The sequence below is a fragment of the Entelurus aequoreus genome, linkage group LG10 (assembly GCF_033978785.1).
Source record: "Entelurus aequoreus isolate RoL-2023_Sb linkage group LG10, RoL_Eaeq_v1.1, whole genome shotgun sequence".
NCBI classification, from domain to species: Eukaryota; Metazoa; Chordata; class Actinopteri; order Syngnathiformes; family Syngnathidae; genus Entelurus; species Entelurus aequoreus.
Genome location: NC_084740.1, coordinates 72,620,379 through 72,644,017, shown reverse-complemented (window position 1 = coordinate 72,644,017; position 23,639 = coordinate 72,620,379). Strand labels below are relative to the sequence as shown.

Genomic DNA, 23,639 nt, shown 5'->3' with positions numbered 1-23,639 from the left:
TTAACATGATTTAAATATATATATGATGATGATATACATTATGGCTAATATTAACATGATTTAAATATATATATATATATATATATATATATATATATATATATATATATATATATATATATATATATATATATATATATATATATATATATATATATATATATATATATATATATATATATATATATATATATATATATGATGATATACATTATGGCCAATATTAATGATTTAAATATATATATGATAACAGATATACATCATGGGCTATATTCATGTTAATATTAGCCATGATTCATGGCTAATATTAACATGAATATAGGCAGCTGTCTTCCAAAATAAAGTCAGCGACATCATCACGTGCCCGCGCCTATGATCATTTTTTCACAATCAAAAGTTTCAAGTCGGAGTGCACGTGACTTTGCACGGAAGCCCTTTCACAATAAGACTTCCTGTGCGCCGCACGCTGACAGCTGTCGATCAACGTCCTCCTCTTACTGACTAACAGTGGAGAGGGGGGGGATTATCGCACGGGAGAAAATGAACATTAAAATGACGTTTCCGTTGAAGAAGTACATCTTTTAGGACGCGTATGAACAACGAAAGGCGTCCATGGAGGGTGACGCCCCCTCTCTCCCTCCCTCCCTCCCTCCTTGTCTCCTCCTCCCTCGGCGAGTGCCACTGACGGGAAGACACTTCTTCTCATTACAAAGCTGGCGGTTCGGAGCGAACTTCACGGTCCGGTTCTTTGTCCGCACTTGGCGACCATGACCAGCAAGTCCTCTGCGCAACTTTGAGCTTTTTCAGAGAGAAAACCCCCCTAAAAGGAGAAGACAAAGTTCCGGTTCCGGGGAACAGAAGCGCATCCTTCTCACCTGCACTTCCAACAACTTTTTATTCCCACCCCCCACGCCCACGCCACGCCACTAAACCCATCGTGGATCTCCGCGGTTGTTGTTGTTGTTGTTTTTTGATCGTTCCGTGCAGCCGGAAAGAAGAGACCCGAACCCCCCCAGGCCAGCCCAGCCCTGCACAGCCCAGCCCTGGATTCACTACTGCTGATCAATGGACAGAACCTCCTTAGCGGCCAGCAGCGCTACACACACGCCGTGAACAGTGAGTATGAGGCGGCCAGGTGCAGCCCGCATGCACCCTCACCTGCACGGAGCCCCCCACAAGACAAACAGCAACCCAGCTAACAATGTTACAAAGTATAGAAAATATATTCATTTGTCGTTACTAATAACATGATTAGTGCAAATATCACTTTTTTAAAGTGTGCAAAACTCATTCAAAATAATGGCATTTCAATATTTCGCATTTTGCACACAATATTCCTAAAATTCAGTAAAAGGACACTTTTATACACGCACACACACACGCACGCGCGTGGGAGAAAGTACACTAAGTGTGTGTTTTTTTTTACTGCAAAAATACTTTTATTTTGCATCTGAATTGTCCGTATATGTTTTGAAAAGTGCACGCCAAAAATTTTTTTTTTCATTTTTTAAATGTATTTATTTATTTCAGGCAATGACATAAAAAAAAGTGCAAGTTGACATAATAATGTAAATTAATATAGTGCAAAAGGTAATGTATATGTATGTAATGCATGGCAAATAATAAATAAATGAAAAAAAAAACACACGATGAAAAGAAAAAGGCCTAACAAAAATGCAAATCATTGAAAAAAATAATAGTTATTGAAGCGAATGCGTTAAATACGAGACCAGATCGAGGTAGAATAAATGTCGACTCCCTCACTTATCGAACTGTGTGAGGTTTATTTTGAAATTAAAGTTTTTTTTTCATCCCCATTTGTTCGTCACCGCAGGCCTCTTAAATGGACTTAAACACTAAATTGTTGTTTTGTTTTGCAGCGCAGAACTAATAATAATAATAAATTATTATCATCCGATATTCCGATATTGTCCAACTCTTTAATTACCGATACCGATATCAACCGATATCAACCAATACCGATATATACAGTCTAATTTGCCTAATTTGGACAACCAGGTATGGTGAAGATAGTCTTTTTTTTTTTTTTTAATCATAAAATAAGATAAATAAATTAAAAACATTTTCTTGAATAAAAAAGAAAATAAAAGAATATAAAAACAGTTACATAGAAACTAGTAATTAATGAAAATGAGTCAAATTAACTGTTAAAGGTTAGTACTATTAGTGGACCAGCAGCACGCACAATCATGTGTGCTTACGGACTGTATCCCTTGCAGACTCTATTGATATATATTGATATATAATGTAGGAACCTATCCATCCATCCATTTTCCTACCGCTTGTCCCCCAGAATATTAATAACAGAAAGAAACAACAAGTGTAAATGGGGGAGGGAGTCTTTTTGGGTTGGTGCACTAATTGTGAGTGCATCTTGTGTTTTTTATGTTGATTTAATAAAAAAAATAAAAAATACCGATACTGATAATAAAAAACCGATACCAATAATTTCCGATATTACATTTTAAAGCATTTATCTCTAATAATAATACAAAATAATAAGTAATATACACAATTCAAATACTGGAAATAAAATGTATAAAGTAAACATTGTAACTGTATGCATGTTCAAAAATACATTCAAACCATAACAATATTTTCCTCAATTTGTAGGCAAACTTACAGAAAGGTGACTTGTTTTTAAACACGTTATTGAACGGTTTAAATTAAAGGTGTGATGAACACACATTAAGTTGCATAACGATGACCTTTCACCTTTAAGTACCCCACCGCGGTATTTCATTTAAATGGCTACTTTGACATGAAATACAACAATGTGACCTGGTCACCCATCACTATGCGGTACCACCCACACACACACACACACACACACACACACACACACACACACCGAATAATAATCTATCGAATAATAAGGCCCATTTTACCGCCCATCATTTTAATTAGTTGGCATTAGTTATTAAGCACAATTGTTAAATGAACGCCTCCGGCAGGCTGCCACTCGAAAGACATTAGAAAACACACAGTGCAGGGGTACTTAATGTTGTGTCCTGTAGGGTGCCACTTTGCCTCATGGACAGTGATTGTGTGTGTGTGTGTGTGTGTGTGTGTGTGTGTGTGTGTGTGGCAAGTACTCACTTTGCATGTTATCATATAAGATGTGAGCGTTTACAAGAAAGTCTTGCCTTGTATCCTGTTGTTCCCGAAATCCTCATGAGAACCACACGGCGTCCTCTGCAGTGGACGATTGTCTTTGGTTCATTTCTTCACCAATGTCCACTGCAGAGGACGCTCAAGGCTCTCAGGAGGAATTCGTAGTGCCGCCGTTTCAAACGTATTTTGCTTGACTTCCTCCTTCTTTGGCAGCCATCTCCTTTTATTATTATTATTAATAATATACATATTCAAGGTGTGTGTGTGTGTGTTCTCCTGCCTGGTTTTATCAGCTCCGCAGAGACAAGCATTAACCAATAGCTCCGCCATCAAGCTGTAAAAGTGCATCTACCTGACGGGGAAGAAGGGAGGCCCTATCTGCTGCTATCTGTGCTAATAATTGATAAGCTTTAATTAGTGCTCATGTCAAAAGAAGAGCGCGAGATGAGGCAAGGCAGATTAAGACTCTTATCCGACTTTTATGCCCGCTTGTGTAACTTTTAACCCTCGGTGTTGAATTAATAATTGAGGTCTTGAACTCTGCAAGTGATGGGATAAAGTAACACTATATGGGGTGTCCTCATTTTGTCACATGACTATATAATGATGTGTGTGGTGCCCCCTATAGTAGGCCTGGGCAATTATTTTGACTCGGGGGGGGCCAAATGTAGAGAAAAAAATGTGTCTGGGGGCCGGTATATTTATTTTTAGGAACATTAATACAAAACCTCACAATAATGTCTGATTGAATGCTAAAAACGTTAAAAAAACGGAATGGAATTTTACATTTTCTACTGAATGAGACACCCAGAATGTATATGAAAATAAAGAATTTGACAATATTAACTATGAAGGATAAAACACTGAATATTGACAACTTATGAACGTCACACTCCCTCTCCATCCACATATTTTACAATAAATTTGATTTGGGGGGCCAAATGTAGAGAAAAAATGTGTCTGGGGGCCGGTATATTTATTTTTAGGAACATTAATACAAAACCTCACAATAATGTCTGATTGAATGCTAAAAACGTTAAAAAAAACGGAATGGAATTTTACATTTTCTACTGAATGAGACACCCAGAATGTACATGAAAATAAAGAACTTGACAATATTAACTATGAAGGATAAAACACTGAATATTGACAACATATGAACGTCACACCCCCTCTAAATCCATATATTTTATAATCAAGCGAAACGCAACAAAAATGCAACAAACAGTGAAATAGGAAAGAGAAGGGTAAAAAAACTAACACCTACGATCTGATATATCTGATATATCACTAAGCTTTAGAACTTTTCTGTAAAAATCTCCTTCCACGTCTATCCCTGACACCCGCATTTCATGCTGGCCGTTCTGGAAACACTCTGTGGAAACGCTCCCCACCCACACTGCATGGTGCTTCGTCTGAGCTGCTGTGATTACCATAGTAACTAATTAGATGACCATAGTAACTAATTAGATGACCATAGTAACTAATTAGATGACCATAGTAACTAGTATATCATGCAAAAGCGCAGATTCCAACCATTGAAATACTTTGTACAGTTGAAGACTTACGGTCATTAGTCCCAGGTCTGCCCTATAGGTTGTGGCCAAAATGCTTTGGAAGTAGGAGAAGGGTACAGTACATATTTGGTACCAATCAACAGGTTGGATACTTTAATGTGTGTTTATGTGGTAATAAATGTTCATTTGTTTAATACTAAAAATATGTTGTTTTTCTTAATTTAACATTTAACACTGAGGTGATAAAAATAACTGTCACGATGCAGTCTTACACTTCTGAGTCTCATTTGCAAGAATACATTCATTTGATGTTTTCTTTAGTCATGAAGTAGTCTTTGCCGTTAAGGCAAAGTCTTTTGTTCAGGCCGACAAAAGTGTTTATACTGTAAGTATTGCTTATTACTAGGGATGTCCGATAATGGCTTTTTTGCCGATATCCGATATTCCGATATTGTCCAACTCTTAATTACCGATACCGATATCAACCGATACCGATATAAACCGATACCGATATATACAGTCGTGGAATTAACACATTACTAGGCCTAATTTGGACAACCAGGTATGTTGAAGATAAGGTCCTTTTTTTAAAAATTCATAAAATAAAATAAGATAAATAAATTCAAAACATTTTCTTGAATAAAAAAGAAAGTAAAACAATATAAAAACAGTTACATAGAAACTAGTAATGAATGAAAATGAGTAAAATGAACTGTTAAAGGTTAGTACTATTAGTGGACCAGCAGCACGCACAATCATGTGTGCTTACGGACTGTATCCCTTGCAGACTGTATTGATATATATTGATATTACCGATACCGATATCAACCGATACCGATGTAAACCGATACTGATATATACAGTCGTGGAATTAACACATTATTATGCCTAATTTGGACAACCAGGTATGGTGAAGATAAGGTCCTTTTTAAAAATAAATAAAAAATAGAATTAAAAACATTTTCTTGAATAAAAAAGAAAGTAAAACAATATAAAAACAGTTACATAGAAACTAGTAATTAATGAAAATGAGTAAAATGAAGTGTTAAAGGTTAGTACTATTAGTGGACCAGCAGCACGCACAATCATGTGTGCTTACGGACTGTATCCCTTGCAGACTGTATTGATATATATTGATATTACCAATACCGATATCAACCGATACCGATATATACAGTCGTGGAATTAACACATTATTATGCCTAATTTGGACAACCAGGTATGGTGAAGATAAGGTCCTTTTTAAAAATAAATAAAAAATAGAATTAAAAACATTTTCTTGAATAAAAAAGAAAGTAAAACAATATAAAAACAGTTACATAGAAACTAGTAATTAATGAAAATGAGTAAAATGAAGTGTTAAAGGTTAGTACTATTAGTGGACCAGCAGCACGCACAATCATGTGTGCTTACGGACTGTATCCCTTGCAGACTGTATTGATATATATTGATATTACCAATACCGATATCAACCGATACCGATATATACAGTCGTGGAATTAACACATTATTATGCCTAATTTGGACAACCAGGTATGGTGAAGATAAGGTCCTTTTTAAAAATAAATAAAAAATAGAATTAAAAACATTTTCTTGAATAAAAAAGAAAGTAAAACAATATAAAAACAGTTACATAGAAACTAGTAATGAATGAAAATGAGTCAAATTAACTGTTAAAGGTTAGTACTATTAGTGGACCAGCAGCACGCACAATCATGTGTGCTTACGGACTGTATCCCTTGCAGACTGTATTGATATATATTGATATTACCAATACCGATATCAACCGATACCGATATATACAGTCGTGGAATTAACACATTATTATGCCTAATTTGGACAACCAGGTATGGTGAAGATAAGGTCCTTTTTAAAAATAAATAAAAAATAGAATTAAAAACATTTTCTTGAATAAAAAAGAAAGTAAAACAATATAAAAACAGTTACATAGAAACTAGTAATTAATGAAAATGAGTAAAATGAAGTGTTAAAGGTTAGTACTATTAGTGGACCAGCAGCACGCACAATCATGTGTGCTTACGGACTGTATCCCTTGCAGACTGTATTGATATATATTGATATTACCAATACCGATATCAACCGATACCGATATATACAGTCGTGGAATTAACACATTATTATGCCTAATTTGGACAACCAGGTATGGTGAAGATAAGGTCCTTTTTAAAAATAAATAAAAAATAGAATTAAAAACATTTTCTTGAATAAAAAAGAAAGTAAAACAATATAAAAACAGTTACATAGAAACTAGTAATGAATGAAAATGAGTCAAATTAACTGTTAAAGGTTAGTACTATTAGTGGACCAGCAGCACGCACAATCATGTGTGCTTACGGACTGTATCCCTTGCAGACTGTATTGATATATATTGATATATAATGTAGGAACCAGAATATTAATAACAGAAAGAAACAACCCTTTTGTATGAATGAGTGTAAATGGGGGGAGGGAGGTTTTTTGGGTGGGTGCACTAATTGTAAGTGTATCTTGTGGTTTTTATGTTGATTTAAAAAAACAAAACAAAAAAAAACACACAAAAAAACGATACTGATAATAAAAAAACCGATACTGATAATTTCCGATATTACATTTTAAAGCATTTATCGACATCTCTACTTATTAGACACCGGCTGTTTGATTTTAACGTGCATCTTAGTTGTAGTTTTCATCACCAAAGTCGGAGGAATTGAAATCGCCGTGCAAAATCGCTGATGCTAATTAGCAGCATGTACAGTATATGGCACATCCGGTGTACATTAGCATCGAGCTAGCACATTTTAAAAAGTGGAGCCATACTTTTAAGTAGGGCTGGCCGATAAAACATCGCGATGAACGAGTAATCGATATCAATAAAAAGTGATTTCCATAAAATGTTTGATTTACATTTATTTTCTCATCGGAAAAAAAAAACGAAAGTTGGTTGCATGAACAAAGGCACTCGCTCTCCGGTAAACAAGGAACACAGGAAGTGATCAGTGGGAGTAACACGCTAACAGCCATTCAGGTAAAAGGGGGGGTTAGGTTTGGTTGATATCAGCACTTCAGTCATCAACAATTGCATCATCAGAGAAATGGACAATGAAACAGTGTAGGACTGACTTGGTAGGATATGTACAGCGAGCAGTGAACATAGTGAGTTCAGAAAGCAAAAGAACAAGTATATACATTTGATTATTTACATTTGGTTATTTACAATCCGGGGAGGTGGGATGTGGAAGGGGGAGGGTGTTAGTTTAGGGTTGAAGTTGCCTGGAGGTGTTGTTTTAGTGTGGTTTTGAAGGAGGATAGAGATGCACTTTCTTTTACACCTGTTGGGAGTGTATTCCATATTGATGTGGCATAGAAGGAGAATGAGTTAAGACCTTTGTTAGATCGGAATCTGGGTTTGACGTGGTTTGTCGAGCTCCCCCTGGTGTTGTAACCCCTCAATGCGTTGAGTTTAAATGTGTCAGGTAAACCGCGATGAATGGGGCCGTATGAATCCCCTTCCTACTGTATAAAAGTATCGACCTCGGTACCCATCCTTACTTGGAAGACATGCTAGTATACTGTACATGTAAAACAAATATTATTAGAGAAATGGTCAATGACTTAAGGATAATTAGATGCTAAGCTATGCCAAAAACCAAACTTGCCCCAATTTTACACACATGTTCTTATCGGTCCCCGAAAGGTATGTGCCAAATTTCCTGGTGATTGGATAAAACACTTCCAAATTACAGTGCCTGTTTTGTTGGGTGTGTGAGACATTTCAAGGCAGTACAACTTATGTGGGTTTATTAATGTGGTGTCTTTGCCAGGAAAATACAAGCACAGGCAACACAGCACACTGCAAAAACTGAAATCTAAGTAAGATGAAATATCTCAAATAAGGGTGATTTTTGCTTATTTTCTGTCTGATAAGATAATTCTTCTCACTAAGCAGATTTTATGTTAGAGTGTTTTTACATGTTTTAAGTGTTTTGGTCCTAAATTACCTCAGTAAGATATTACAGCTTGTTGCTGAGATTTGATGACCTATATTGAGTAAAACATGCTTGAAACTAGAATATCAACTGTTGCAAAGCTGTGTCATCAACACTCACAAGTATAAAACTACTTTTTTAAAGAAAACATTTCTTATTTCAGGCATGAAATAAAAAATCATGACTTTGACACAATTGTGTCTCGTAATTAAAACAGATGACAGCCAAATGGACTTTGCGGTTTTATTTTCAATGAAACAATAGAAAAGATGTACTCTTATAGTAGTACAGTTGGCACAGTACAGTAAACTGACAGTTAATATTTAAACATTTGACATTTCAAACCATTTTGAACAGAAATAGTTCATGCACATTCAGATAAATGCTTCAAAATTACAATAAAAAAAATTGTCCAGGGGCCGGGCTGTATATACTATATATATATATATATATATATATATATATATATATATATATATATATATATATATATATATATATATATATATATATATATATATATATATATATATATATATGTATGTGTGGAAAAAAAATCACAAGACTACTTCATCTCTACAGGCCTGTTTCATGAGGGGTTCCCTCAATCATCAGAAATCTCCTGATGATTGAGGGAACTCCTCATGAAACAGGCCTGTAGAGATAAAGTAGTCTTGTGATTGTTTTTCCACACATACATATATTGCGCTGTACCACGGTATTGAGCACTATTTTTTTTTTTTTTTTTTAAATTTAATTAAGACATATATATATATATATATATATATATATATATATATATATATATATATATATATATATATATATATATATATATATATATATATATATATATATATATATATATATATATATATATTCCTTGCGCACTAATTGACTGAAAGAGCACGCACTTGGCGCTATGATGTCATCTTATCGATGGAAAAATGCATTTTTAGACAATATGATTTGCCTGAGCGGCTAGGAGACCCCGAGAGTAACAAGCTGTTTGCCTTGTTGCCTTCCATTAAGAAAAATAAACTAGTTTTTAGTATACATTTGCTAGTTTCAAGAAATGTAATGCCGAGTACATATCATTATGTCAAGACAATGGCACTAGCATTTACTTCATTTAAGAATATTTTTCAACATATTGAGAAAAAAGGTCTCATTTGTTTTTTCTACCAAGAAAATTGCACTTGTTATTAGTGAGAATATACTTATTTTAAGGTATTTGGGGGTTCATTGAGGTTAGCTAATTTTACTTGTTTTGGAAAGTCTTGACAAGCCAAATTTTTTTGTTCTATTGGCAGATAATTTTGCTTAGTTCAAGTAAAATACCCCTAATTATTTTTATTTTTTTTCTTGTTTTTGAACACTGACTTTTTGCAGTGTAGGGGTGCATGTTTTAACTCATGTTCACTGGCTGGTGTATGGAGGTTCACAAATATACCAAACTGCATGCAAACAAGTGCTCTTTGCAATTATTAGTCATTTGAAGGCGGGAAGCCTATTGGTGATGACTCCTCTGAAGCAATAAAGTTGAAATGTGTCATGAAGTAGTGCTTATCAAAAAGACATTACTTTTCTCACAGATATGCCTCTTATCGCGGCTTTATTAACGGCTTTAACGATGGCGCACCCTATTCGTCTACGGGGATGCATGACAGTAAAGTTCGCTCGATTTCCTCCTCGATGCACAGTATACACTACTATTATTCACTTATCAAGTCGTAAAAAAAAAAAGTACAAGTACAAAAGAAGCTTGTTGCTCAACATGGCACATAAAGCAGATTAGCTTTTATCTTGGCTTGGATGTTCGGGTAACAGATAAATTAACATCTCGTGTCGTAACATCCTCGCTGACTGAACTTCTTCTGAATAATGAGGCCTGATGATGTGTCAGCACACTCCATATGTTGCCATGGTTACGGTCTAGCGGTTAAGGGAGGCATTCCTTATGGAAATTCCTTTGTGTTGGTGGAGAAGTCTCAACGTTCAAAGGCAGACAGTTGAGCGCCAGACCTCCGCCGAGGCCAAACACTCGCAATTCAGACCGGGACCCGCGCAATTTCTGCAAACGTTGCATTTAGGGCTGTCAAAAATAACGAGTTAACTCGTGTCGGCGCAAAGATGACTGGACCTAATGATATAGAACCGTTAGCAAGTTTTGATCAAATAAATTAATAAACAAATGTTCCTGTATGACATTCTGACAAAACAATTGCATTCATGATCAAATACAGGGGTCATTTTTTAAGTTAATTTAAATTATATAAAACAAGTACCGTATTTTTCGGAGTATAAGTCGCTCCGGAGTATAAGTCGCACCGGCCGAAAATGCATAATAAAGAAGGAAGTGTGTTATGACTTTCTTTGAGCTTGGATTGCAAAACCGGCATATTTCTGAGTCTGTAAAAGAAGCAAGGACGTCAAAGTAGAAAAAATGTTTCTGTGAATTTAGCCCACAATTACGATCAATTTACGTGTATTTCACAAAATTCCACAATCCAAAACTGCCAAAATTGCAGCTTTAACTATTTTGAAACCCCAAAGCCAAACGTCACCCGTTCGGTCTTAATCGAGAAATATTCATTCATGCAGTACCTTTCTCCGCTCTACAGGGGGCACCGGCAGCATTAGAAGAAGGTAATGACAGGAAGTGTTTCTTGCTTCATGCATTTACCATATTTTTCGGAGTATAAGTCGCTCCGGAGTATAAGTCGCACCGGCCGAAAATGCATAATAAAGTAGTAAAAAAACATATATAAGTCGCACTGGAGTATAAGTCGCATTTTTGGGGGAAATGTATTTGATAAAAGCCAACACCAAGAATAGACATTTGAAAGGCAATTTAAAATAAATAAAGAATAGTGAACAACAGGCTGAATAAGTGTACGTTATATGAGGCATAAATAACCAACTGAGAAGGTGCTTGGTATGTTAACGTAACATATTATGGTAAGAGTCATTCAAATAACTATAACATATAGAACATGCTATACGTTTACCAAACAATCTGTCACTCCTAATCGCTAAATCCCATGAAATCTTATACGTCTAGTCTCTTACGTCAATGAGATAAATAATATTATTTGATATTTGACGCTAATGTGTTAATCATTTCACACATAAGTCGCTCCTGAGTATAAGTCGCACCCCCGGCCAAACTATGAAAAAAACTGCGACTTATAGTCCGAAAAATACGGTAATAACCTGAAATTAATCACGAATATTCCAAATTACAGATGTAACGGTAATAAAAATTAACCTACCAATGGTTAGTATTACCATTTTAGATTAACATGATGGAAAAACCGTGATTGATAACTGGACTTTGACTGGCACCAAATGCTAACATGAAAACAAGAGTCATTAACGTCTTTCCCTATTAAGAAACGTCACACTCCATCTAAACTACAATATTCAATTGTACACACTGAACCTGCAAGCTGTGCTCTCTTAGGACAGAGTGATCCATCCACACGCCGAGGAATACGAGACCTACTGTATGGGTTTTTATGCTGCATTCAAGGACCGCTGAACAGAGTAGGACGCCACAACGCCGTCCAGAAGTAATAAAAACAATTATATTTTTATTTTTATGCTTTTTTAAAAAAATTTAAATAAATGTTAAGGTGCTAAAATATAAAGCAATATTTAAAATAACAGAATCTTAAAATACACTATCAGTGAAGCATAAGAAACACAAACCATGCAAAATAGTGGCCTTTTTTAATCAGTGTGTCTATTCATTTTATTTAATTGAAAAAAAACTTGGTCAAAAGATTGCAGTGTGTGTATTAGGGCTGCAACTAATGATTAATTTGATAATCGATTAATCTGTCGATTATTACTTCGATTAATCGATTAATAATCGGATAAAAGGGATTAACTACATTTCTATCCTTTCCAGTATTTTATTGGGGAAAAAAACAGCATACTGGCACCATACTTATTTTGATGATTGTTTCTCAGCTGTTTGTACATGTTGCAGTTTATAAATAAAGGTTTATTTAAAAAAAAAAAAAAAAAAAAAAATTGCCTCTGCGCATGCGCATAGCATAGATCTAACGAATCGATGACTACATTAATCGCCAACTATTTTTATAATCGATTAGTTGTTGCAGCCCTAGTGTGTATTAGCACTTTTTGAGCACATTTAACAATACCGCAATGATAATGATAACCATGATTATTTTGGTCACGATAATTGTGACGTTAAATTTTCATATCGTAGAATCCTTAATACAAATTCAAAAGTGTGATTAATCTGATAAAAAAAATAAAAATCATTTCACAACAGCAGTTTCATTCTATCACTAAAAAAAGTGCCTTTTTTACTGGAACTTCAGTATGCAAATTGTAATGGCTTCTTTCTGGCCCCGAAACTAAATTTCACAAGAAATCGATTTTGAAATGTCAATGTACGATCAAACAAGTAAACTTAATCCGCCAATAAAAATTAGGACATGCTCACCCAGATGACAATAGATGGAAATTATATCATTCATACGTTTTTTATTGAAAAAGTACAAAGTTATAGACCTGCGATTAGCAGATCTGCACATGCAATTTTTAATGTTTATCGTATATTACAATGTTTTATTCACCCCTCAAAACATATTTGAATTATTAAAGTAGTTTATTGTGTAATCTTGCTCACTGACAGACAAAAGGCAAAACAACCAAAAAAAACATTAACCTGGAACGTCGTTGTTTACATAAACCAAAAACATGGCTAACAGTTAGCATTTTGTGGTCCAAACCAGTGTTTCTTAACCAAAGGACAGGGGTCCGATTGTTGGCACGCGAGCGCCTCCTAGAGGGCCGCAGCAGTACTCAGTTGTAATACACTTTTCCACCACTTGTGGCAGCAATGACAATATCACACCAACAGAAGAAGTCTGGAACTGAAGTCATAGAGAAGTTTTCTTAAGCGCAAAAATTATGAAGCTGTAATTTCATTTGCACTTTATTTTAGTTAAGAAACATATTCATTACCATTTTTGTATTATCCATTTAGTTAAAATGTATTTAATTCAGCACTGAGTAATTGTATGTACATTTATTTTTCATCACTTTTACGAGTCCCTTCACTTGTTTAGTATTTATTTTTGTAATCAGCCTGACCAAAGCCTTGATAATAACATTTGCAGTGTTTCCCATAAACTGCCAAGATACCTGTGGCGGTGGGGGCGTGGCTATAGGCGTGGTCAACATGACATCATCGAGTAATTTGCATAATTTACTACAATGATATGATTTTCTCTAAAAAGGCTAAAAAAATATATACTTACTAATTAATAATAACAGTTTTGTTTTAAACGTCCATCCATTCATCCATTTTACAATATAATTACAACACTTTATGTACATATTTATATACAGATTTGAACAATAAGTTATTCACTGAAATATATTTATTAATTGTGGTTCTTACAAAAAATATATCTTAGATAATATAAAAGCTAAAAGGTCTCTTAAAGCTCTGCCCCTTTAATTAGTGCATACTAAATAATTTAACTTTAGCCTACTACTACAACCATATTATTTACCAGCAACATAAAGTGAAACAGAGGCAGAGGTGTCCTGCCACAGTCAGTAACAAATAAACAGAAAACAGTAGTGGTCAAATACAAATAAGGCAACAAGAGAAGTATTCTTCACTTCTCTTTTGTAAAGTAAATCTGAACAGCCTATATGGGCATCTACATCAACTATATGATTTGCCTGAGAAGCTGGACAGGACAAAAAAAAAAAAAAAAAAAAAAAAAAAAAAATCTTTTTTTTTTTTTTAAATTTGTGGCGGACGTAATTCTTTCGTGGCGGGCCGCCACAAATAAATGAATGTGTGGGAAACACTGATTTGTGATCAACACATGCTTTCATATCTTTTGACAATGTTTATCTTGTTAAACTGTAAGTAGGTTAGATATAATGATTGAATTTGATTATATTCAAGAGTAAGATGACTAATTCAGTGTTCATATTTGAGTGGAATAGTTAGGAACCCCTGCTCTAAACGTTCCCGTTCCCAAGTTTACATACATAGTGGGCAGGGTTTGAGCAGCAGCCATTTTGGGCCTGGTAATATCAGAATGTCCCTGGTGTGCTAGCGTCGGCTACGGGATAAACAAACAAGCTCTTACAAAGTGCCCAGACTTTAATAATTCAACACCCCCTCCAAGAAAAGAACCCATCTTCTTTTATCTGCCGGGCCAAATACCAAAGGAGATGTATTTGAAGAGATTAGACGAGACGATGACGATGGTGTGTAGATGGTGCGATGGCGGCGAGGCCTCGCTGGCCCTTGATAGGCATCGTTATGATGCTGAGGCAGGTCAGGACCCGTCTTAGACCACAATCTTACTTTGGAATGAGAGGCTGAAAGGAGGTCCCTTAATCAAATCTATATGACTCCCCAGGAAGGCAGCAGAACTTCAAAATCCGGTTCTGACGGACCTCTCGCTATATTTGATCGACATTTTAAACTAGACTGACCACATGTCCTCTTTTGCTGGGCTGTTAGGGCGGAGTTTCTTAAATGCCTCAAATGTCCGGCATTTTGAGTTAGGGTTGCGTGTATTTTTAATGTACGTTCAGGGTTAAGAAGGGGTTGAAAACAAAACAAATTGTGCGCGCAGCAGCATTGGTGAGGGAGGGGCAGAGACAGAGAGAGAGTTATGATAAACGTGCATGCGTCGCCAGGCTCGGCTTTTTATCCATAGATTTATCACATTTAATTTTTTATTATCTATAGCAGGGGTGTCAAAAGTGTGCCCCGGAGGCCATTTGCTGTCCACAGCTAATGTTTTAAAGGCCCACGGCACATTCTAAAAATACTATTAAAATAAACAAAAACATAACAAAAGTGAAATAAAAAAGGTTAAATGTAATTTAGAAAAAGTTGCAATGTTGACTAATAAAACAAAGCTGTTTTTTTTTTTCTTTCAAACTGTCATTGCTCAAAACATAATATTGAATCAAAATCAATGTTATTATGAATTATTGACCTATCCAAGGTTCTTATTACTTCACATCAAATATTCCACTAAGAAAAATATTTTTGGTGGAAGATTTTGCAAATTTGGTAAATAAATAACCCAAAAATGTATATTTTGTTGTTTTGTTACTGTACCGAAAATGAACCGAACCGTGACCTCTAAACCGAGGTACGTTCCGAACCGAAATTTTTGTGTACCGTTACACCCCTTGATAAAACACTTCCAAATTACAGTGCCTGTTTTGTTGGGTGTGTGAGAAATTTCAAGGCTGTACAACATCTGTGGGTTTATTAATGTGGTGTATTTGCCAGGAAAATACAAGCGCAGGCAACACAGCAGGGGTGCATGTTTTAACTCATGTTCACTGGCTGCTGTATGGAGGTTCACAAATATACCAATGCAATGTTGACTAATAAAACAAAGCTGTTTTTTTGTCTTTCAAACTGTCATTGCGCAAAACATAATATTGAATCAAAATCATTGTTATTATGAATTATTGACCTATCCAAGGTTCCCATTACTTCACATCAAATATTCCACAAAGAAAAATATTTTTGGTGGAAGATTTTGCACATTTTGTGTGTTTGCCATTAAAAACATAGTTTTGTTTGACAAAAAAGGGCGGAAAACATACAAACAAAAAAACAACATAAAAAAACTAAAACATTTTGAAATGAGGAATAGATCTGAAGTTGATGTAGACTCCAGAGATTTAAGCGTTAAATATAAAATGTATATATCCCCTGACACACCATTATCCTCATTTCATGACCCAAGGAAAACACTTTTTACACTTTTATACTGAAATAAATACACCTACAACGTATTAAATAAAAACATAGAAAAAACTACCAGCAGCGGTAAAGTTTAGATCCATGAAGGAAAGAAGAAAGTGAATGAATGTTTATAACTGAATACATTTACATATGCATACACATTTATTTGTTTTTTAATGAATTAAGTAACGTTTATGACAACCTTTTTCCAAAACACAATATAGAATGTGAGATGTAACAGGATAATGCATACATTTATCATTTGTTTTCAAAACCCTTACAAAAAAGTAGGACCCCAAAAATTGGCTGTGGGACCCCATTTTGAAAATTCCTAGCGCCAACATTGCTGTCAACAGAGGAGAAATGCTTTATTTAAATAAATATATTATTTATAAAGCAAGTTCGAGTATCATTGGCAAATTTTCTGGCGTGCTGCCCGCCTTGGCACGCATATACACTACCGTTCCAAAGTTTGGGGTCACCCAAACAATTTTGTGGAATAGCCTTCATTTCTAAGAACAAGAATAGACTGTCGAGTTTCAGATGAAAGTTCTCTTTTTCTGGCCATTTTGAGCGTTTAATTGACCCCACAAATGTGATGCTCCAGAAACTCAATCTGCTCAAAGGAAGGTCAGTTTTGTAGCTTCTGTAACGAGCTAAACTGTTTTCAGATGTGTGAACATGATTGCACAAGGGTTTTCTAATCATCAATTAGCCTTCTGAGCCAATGAGCAAACACATTGTACCATTAGAACACTGGAGTGAGAGTTGCTGGAAATGGGCCTCTATACACCTATGTAGATATTGCACCAAAAAGCAGACATTTGCAGCTAGAATAGTCATTTACCACATTAGCAATGTATAGAGTGTATTTCTTTCAAGTTAAGACTAGTTTAAAGTTATCTTCATTGAAAAGTACAGTGCTTTTCCTTCAAAAATAAGGACATTTCAATGTGACCCCAAACTTTTGAACGGTAGTGTATGTGTCCTCTTTTGGGGATTTCAGAATACGGTCAGCCTATTTTAGACGCTTTTCCCAAGCAAACAATCATATCTTTCCTTTATGGGCACCTTGACAATAAGAGAACGTTTAACTTCCTCGGAACCTATAATCATCCTGCTTAAAATAAATAATATTAAAATATTTGCATCAACATAGATTAAAGTGTGTAATATGTTTGTCATCAGAACCTACGCGTTCCTTTTTATATCATCGGCGAGGAACACACAGAATATCATCATAAGCACATTCAAACTCCTCGTCTACACCAGAGGATCCTTTTTTATTGCGTTTAAATTGTTTATTGCCAGGGCTTTTTCAGAATAAAAGCGGCCGATTTGTTTCGAAACCCATTTGGTTGGTCATTAGGTGAGATGAGCCACACCTTGTATCTACAATAGGCAACTGTACACATATTTGTCATGTGACCATAAATTCAGGAAGCACCCTTCATAGCCGTCGTGCTGTGATGCAGAGAAGCACATGGATGAAGGGGTTAATATCAGGGGTGTCCCGATACAACTTTGTCACTTACAATATGATAGCGATATCGTTGCCTTTGAGTATTGGTCGACACGATTTTGACCTCATCCAATGTCAACACGAATCATATACTTTTATCATTTTGTTGGGTTAAACAAAAATACTTCATTAAATCAAATTACTCTAATGGCCATAACAATTATTTCACGTAAGCTCAGTAAATTGAATAATGCGGACACGCTTGTTACTGGATACTTTCTAATACACTCCTGCCTCAAAGGCTTTGTATGTGTAAGTAATATGCAACTATCATTATTTAATACTTGTACAAATGTTGTCTTTAAGACTTCAATGTTGTTCAATTAAGGCAGTTCTCAAAAAGTAAGGCAGGCTCAAATTATTTTGTGATTTATTTTATTTTATACGCTAGGCTAAGCCACAGCGCCTCAAATGTTATCTTTTTTTTGTAAACTGAATTTATTAGGAAAAACATGAAAAAAAAGAAGTATTTTCTGCCCCCACTCGGTGCAATGCTCGTAAATGTCAAAACTTGCTCATTCTGACTTCCTCATTTTGATTAAAACTGTTTTATTCATTTTTGTTTTGTAGGATAGTGTTTTATATATTGTGCTCCTTTGAATGTAGTATTATTTATTGTGTTTATAAAATGTTATATATCAAACGGTTCAAGTCGGTCAATTTTTTTTTTAAATTTAGTCGTTTAAATAAGGATATATATATTTTTACATTTTAAATTTGATTTACTTAAAATCTTTTCTGTTACAGGCTAAAAAACAATGTTATTATTTTTTGCAGGTTGATCTATATTTCTTTCTTTTATATTTTCTTTAATGTTAATAGGCATACAATGTTCTGCTGAGGTGTACTTATAACAATTTTACAGACAAATTATACTATTTAGGGACCGATGTCCCTTTGGGACAGAGGACCCTATTGAATTTCTAGCGTTTTATTATTATTAGGGTCCGCCTGTACCCTGTATAAAGGACTCCCACAGGGACAAAGGACACTATTGTTATTGTAAGGTTTATTATTCCGCAGCTTTGCGCACTACTTTGCCCCCCTTAACATGCTTCAAAACTCACCAAATTTGACACACACATAGAAAAACGTGCCCCAACCACTTAAAAAAAAAAACTAACCCCAAAAATCAAAATTGCGCTCTAGTGCCCCCTAGGAAGAAAACTGCCTGTAACTCCCACTAGGAAGGTCGTAGATACATGAAACAAAAACCTATATGTAGGTCTGACTTAGACCTACATTTCATAATTTCACATCCTTGGGCAAAAACCAACAGGAAATTGGCAATTTTCCCTTCAACACAAAAAATGACTAAAAACACTCATTTTTGCTTCCTTGACCTGTAATTTGACCCCTTTAAAATACTTCAAAACTCACCAAACTTCTCACACACATCGGGACTGGTGGAAATTGCCATCTAAAAAAAAAACCGAACCCCAAAACTCAAAATTGCACTCTAGCGCAATTTTTGAATAAAACAGAGACAAAACTGCTTGTAGAGACATGAAACAAATACCTCTACGTAGGTCTCACCTAAACCTACATTTCATAGATTGACATCCTTCAGCAAAAATCAACAGGAAGTTTGCTATTCCTCCTTCAAAACTAAATTTTTGTTACAACCGGTCACCAAACATCAAACATTATCTCCTCTGAGCGCGTTTGTCGTTTCGGCTTCAAACTACTACAGGAGAGAGATTGAACCCTTCTGATTAAAAGTTGACGAAAGCGTTTTGGTCGGTAGTACGGTTTTGGTTTTACGAGCCTTCAAAGACCCGCAGCACTAAAGCTGATCCGCTGCTGTGATTTTACGCGCCTTCAAAGAAAACAACCACTGTGCCGCAACACCTAGGAAAAAAACACAGACACAACTTCCTCTAACTCCCAGTACGAATATCGTAGAGACACGAAACAAAAACCTCTATGTAGGTCTCACACAGGACTACCACTGGACAAAAGTATTGGGACACCTAGGACTAGCACCAGCCAAAATGCGGACCCGACCAACGCTGCTTGCAGCTTTAATTATTATTATTATTATTATACTCTTTGAGCTGTAATTTGACCCCCTTAACATGCTTCAAAACTCACCAAATTGGACTGCACACATCAGGACTGGCGAAAATTGCGATCTAATCAAAAAACCAAACCCCAAAACTCCAAATTGCGCTCTAGCGCCCCCTAGGAAGAAAACACAGACAAAACTGCCTGTAACTCCCAGTAGGAATGTCGTAAAACAAAAACCTCTATGTAGGTCTCACTAAGACCTATATTTCATACACTGACAACACCCAGCAAAAATCAACAGGAAGTTTGCAATTCCCCCTTCAAAACAAAATACTCGGTCCCGTCTATCGCTGCTTGCAGCTTTATTATAAAAAAAAATTTCTTCCTAGTGGGGGCGTAACAGAAAATAATTAGGAAACAATTAAGGACACCCATTGTATACGTCTAGCTTAAGTACTATTGTGTGCTTTGTTGTTATGTAGCTGCGAGCTCCTAGTAGCCTATAGCCTCGCATGTTTAGCTTTTTAAATGACTTGACTAAAATAAAAGACCAAATTTGTGTTTACTGGAGGACATTTAGGTGTTAACTGGCTGTCCAGTATGCAAGATAATACCAAGATATCAGGCCAATGTTAATATCAAATTTGGACACGACTAACACATTTTCTGTATCTAAAATGATATCCAGGTCTAAAATGAAATATTTCAATATTGGGGATTTGCTAACATATAAAAAGTGATAGCTACTAGATGGGGGACTGAAAGTAAATCAACTATCAGCCAGAGGTTATCGGCATTGATCCGGATTGGCCGATCACAAAGTTTCCACAAAAATTACCGTATTTTTCGGAGAATAAGTCGCACCGGAGTATAAGCCGCACCTGCCGAAAATGCATAATAAAGAAGGAAAAAAACATATATACGAAAAATACGGTACAGCAAAATAAGGGACTGGGATGAAAAATAAATGAACATACAATTACGCAGCGCTAAAATTATTAAATTATACGTAAATTAATAATAAATAATATATATGCTTCCTAAATAAAATGAAAACACAGCTTCACCCCTTTAGTCATCCTTTTTGCGCTTAAGCAACTTCTCTATGACTTTAGCCCCAGACTTCTTCTGTTTGTTTGTATTGTCATTACTGCCACAAGTGGTGGAAAAGTGTATGACAACTGAGTACCACTGCGACCCATACGGACCACAGTTGAGAAACAAATATTTTTTGGCCGCCCTCTAGGGGGCGCTCGCGGCCCAACAATGAGTCCCGACTCCATGGTTACGAAAGACTGTTTTTTGGCAATGCTCGGTATTAGCAGTCTTACTAATCTCCGATATACCGATACTTGTGAACACTTCATATCCGATACAAATATCCATCGATATTGATACATGCCGCAGCGCTTCCCTTAAACTTTGGTTAAATCAACACCGCAATCTAAGACAAATACTGCAATGTAACTTCTTTTATGACTGTATCGTAACATATTTCGGGTATAATTATCGAAAACTTTTTTTTTTTTTTTTACAATTGTATTAATTATCAATGAAACGCTTTAGGAAAAACTCCTAAGTAAAGACTTTTTAATGTGCATTGCCATGGAAATATCGGAAGTAAAGCAGAGACAGAACAGAGCCGCTGTAGAAACAAACAGTCTAGTGTGTGTGTGTGTGTGTGTGTGTGTGTGTGCGTGTGTGTGTGTGTGTGTTTAATACAAGCTAATGCATTAGAAGTCTTTTGCCAGGCCAGACGCAGCTTGCTGAAGCCAAATGGACGTCTTTTATTTACTCTGGTGGCCCCTGGACAATATCTGCTGGCATGTGTCACTGAGGAAGAGGAGGAGCGAGATAAGAGAGAGAGCGAGGAGATGGAGGGCGGGATAGTATTAATCTATTACGGAGTGGGAATGGAGATTTGAGAGGGGTGACAGTGACAACACAGCGGGCGTCTGCGCTCGGCGGATATTTTCCAACGGTCGGTCAGAGAAAATGAGAAGTGCACGCTTGCGTTCACGTTTGATTACCTCAGACTTTTTACGCTCTTTTTTATTTTTTCCCCTGCGCCAGCTGTGGAAAACAATGACCTCGGCCAAATTTTATTAGCGGAATTACCTTTTTAAATACTCGTTTTTCCTTTTGTGTGTGTAAAGTATTTGAATGAACTACAACTTCTTGTGGCCATTGAAAGAAGAGAATATTACTAATATTTTTAGTAGAGATGTCCGATAATGGCTTTTTTACCGATATCCGATATTCCGATATTGTCCAACTTTTAATTACCGATATCAACCGATACGTGGAATCAACACATTATTATGCCTAATTTTGTTGTGATGCCCCGCTGGATGCATTAAACAATGTAACAAGGTTTTCCAAAATAAATCAACTCAAGTTATGGAAAAAAAATGCCAACATGGCACTGCCATATTTATTATTGAAGTCACAAAGTGCATTATTTTTTTGAACATGCCTCAAAACAATAACAGTGCAATACTTTTTCATAACATGGTCACTACTGCCTAGTTTCTCTTGTTATGTTCTTATTTTACTGTTATATTTTTATTCTCATTGTTGCTTTTTATTTGTATTCTTATTGTAATATTTTTCTATTCTGTTTCCATTTATACCCATTAATTACTTTTTAAATTTGATCTCAATTCTGTACACTGCTGCTGGAATTTAAATGTTCCTGAGGGAACTCTCCTGAAGGAATCAATAAAGTACTATCTATCTATCTATCTATCTATCTATCTATCTATCTATCTATCTATCTATCTATCTATCTATCTATCTATCTATCTATCTATCTATCTATCTATCTATCTATCTATCTATCTATCTATCTATCTATCCAAACAGCAGCTTGGAATTTGGGACATGCTTATATTGTAGCGTCCCGGAAGAGTTAGTACTGCAAGGGATTCTGGGTATTTGTTCTGTTGTGTTTATGTTGTGTTACGGAGCGGATGTTCTCCTGAAATGTGTTTGTCATTCTTGTTTGGTGTGGGTTCACAGTGTGGCGTATATTTGTAACAGTGTTAAAGTTGTTTATACGGTCACCCTCAGTGTGACCTGTATGGCTGTTGACAAAGTACGCATTGCATTAATTCGTAATGAGAACAGCCGGTAGATATTATGTGACTGGGCCGGCACACACGCAAAGGAAATGCCTTTCAGGTTTATTGGCACTGTACCTCTCCCTACGTCCGTGTACACAGCGGCGTTTTAAAACGTCAGACATTTTACTTTGATACCGATAATTATGAAACCGATACAGATAATTTCCGATATTACATTTTAAAGCATTTATGGGCCGATAATATCGTCAGCCTGATATTATCGGACATCCCTAATTTTTAGTAACAATCATCACTTTTTACAAAAGTTTATTTTAAGTCAATTTAACTCTGTAAAGCCATTTCATGCGATTATAATTTAAGCAAAGGTAATATTCTTTATTGTTATTGCACACAGTAAACAACAAGACTTGGTTTGGCGCTCCACTTATTTATTAATTATTTTGATGTTTGCATTTTAATGTGCTGTTCATAGAAAACAACAACACAACCTTGAAAACAAAGACAATAAGAAATGCTAAATCTTCCATATTCTGCAAGCATGTTAAAAAAAAATGGGCAAATAACTGCAAATAAATTAAATACATGCAAATAAAAAGTCAT

The 23,639-nt window shown here is 35.5% G+C and overlaps 1 protein-coding gene across 2 annotated transcripts in view; it reads left to right on the top strand.

Annotated features, from left to right (window-relative positions):
* Positions 1-725: 725 nt before the first annotated feature.
* satb2 (SATB homeobox 2) overlaps positions 726-23,639 on the top strand; it is a 124,144-nt gene continuing 101,230 nt past the window's right edge. For both annotated transcript variants that reach the window (XM_062061623.1, XM_062061620.1), the window contains exon 1: positions 726-1,116. The gene's annotated coding sequence lies outside the window, so the exon portion shown is untranslated. The remainder of the gene's footprint in view (positions 1,117-23,639) is intronic.